Genomic DNA, 2,345 nt, shown 5'->3' on the forward strand with positions numbered 1-2,345 from the left:
AATTTTAAAGTTTACCTTCTACTTAAAAAAAGAACAATATTAATTAATTAATGGTGTTTGAGATTAGGAAAAAACAAGCTAAGAAAGCAAAGAGAGTAACCGTGGGTGGTGAGGGCACCATGATTACGTCTCCTACTCTTACGTAAGCCTTTGCGCTCTCTCTTTATGAATAACTGTAGTTTCACCGAAGTTGCCTTGTGCCATTAATTTACATTTGTGTTTCCTTTTTGGCTTTTGATCTTTTAAGACAAAAGACGGGTCCGGGAATGAGAATTCATCTCTTGTGCCCCTATACCAGAAATTCATTTCTGCATTACCCACGAGGCTAGAATACCATAAATTGAAAAAAATTAATCTGGCGTGCCATTTCTTAGTCTGTATGCCATTGAAAATACGATTTTCCCAAATTACCCTTAATGAATAGTACAACTAGTACAACTAAATGATAATAAAACAACTGGTACAAATGATATATAACGAGATAACTAGAACAAATGGTACAACTCCGATATAATATGACCAATGGTACAACTGATTTATAATAGGACAACTGGGTACAACCAAGTTAAAATAGGACAACTGGGTACAACCGAGTAAAAATAGGATAACTGGTACAACCAATAGATAATAGGACAACTGGTACAAAATGGTACACTTGTACTATAAACCCTAGCGCCGCCAGACTCACTAATTCGTTTCTTCTTGCTTTATTCACTGTTGTTATCGCCGATTTTTCGCTGTCAACTTTCTAGTACTCCTCCGTCGTCAATCTTCCACTACACTGCTTCCTTCGCTGTCAACCTTCACTACTTCTCTTCACTGATTCTTCATCTTCTATTTCGAAACTACTTCCCCAGATCTTAACAGATCCGTCGCAAAATCCAACCAGCATTCTTTCACCGGATTTGAAGCAACCACAAATCCATCAGCGATTGGGATCTGATCATCTTTCTTCACTGATTTGTTTGATTTCACGTTTATCTCTCTCTCTCTCTCTTGATTTCATCTTCTTCTTCTGTGTTTTAGATCTTATTTTGTTAAAAGTGATTAGGTTAAATGAATAAAAGATGGAGTTTTTGGTCTTTTCCGTTTATTTTTATTTAAAATAAATTATAAAATAAATTAAAAACAAAACGGTGGCATTCTAGCTTATTCTTTTGTGAATTATGGCTTTCTAGACATTGTTCCCACTTATTCTCACTACCCCTTTTTAATGAAAGGACGAAACTACCCCTCTAACGATTTTTAAAGAATATTGAATATTCTAGTCGTACATACCCGACTTCTAGTTGTACCAGTTGCACCTTGCATAGTTATACCATATATCCCTTAGTTGTCATACAGTACTCCTGTCCACTTCTGAATTAAAAAAAAAAACAAGTACAAAGAGGTTTTCAATTTTTCCTGTTAAATTTCTAGAGTTGAAAACTACATTTGAGAGAGAGAGGAGATGAATGAATATATAGGATGATTGGATGAGGCCATAATTAATATACAAGTATCCTCTGAGATATATCTGAATTTGAAAAGATGTTCCTCAGGTTTGTAAGAATTGTGTTTGTACATAAATAAACTCCGACTAGCTAGTTTTATAAACTATAGGAGATGCCATCTCTAGAAAGTGGAAAGACGATTACTAATTCCATGCTTTTACATCTCATCCTCTTCTCTCTTTTTAACGTCTTTTTAAAACACACAAAAAGAAAAAGTTGTTTTAATAAAGTATTTGTTTCACTATTTATAGACCGTCTCTTCTCTTGTACGAAACACACAATCTTTCTTTTCCATGCAAGTCACAAAATTTTTGTATCCAATTAATATATCTCATCACCATCAGCTTGTTTCAATATATTAAACTAAGAAAAAAATAGAAACGAACAAGACATGTGTCGGATACTCAGAGGATATTTGGGAGGTTCCAAGAACGTCCTTCATCTTTTGGATTTTTCCGGCGTATGAAAATGATATGTGACGTAAACGCGTTCTCCTCTTTACGATCCCACCACCACCGTACAAAGCCCTACGCTCTTCCACGCGTTGCTTCCTCACTCCCTTCTTTACAGTACTCACGCGCTAGTCGGGATATATATAGTATTTGCCTATTTGGAAATGCTCTTGTTTATATTCATATGAACATTATTTATAACATTTTCTTTTGTTTGGTATGAAGTATGAACAATATTTAAAACATGAGGTTTTGAATAGTCTCCCGGTTGATATAATCCGTACCTGACTGAATTATGGATAATGATATTGAAGCACGAGACTTTTCTTTATGGAAACTAGGTGTTTTCTTGTTCTTCATTCTTCTTTTTTTTTTTTTTTTTTTTTTTTTTTTTTTTTTT

Source organism: Camelina sativa, chromosome 12 (genome assembly GCF_000633955.1).
Source record: "Camelina sativa cultivar DH55 chromosome 12, Cs, whole genome shotgun sequence".
NCBI lineage: Eukaryota > Viridiplantae > Streptophyta > Magnoliopsida > Brassicales > Brassicaceae > Camelina > Camelina sativa.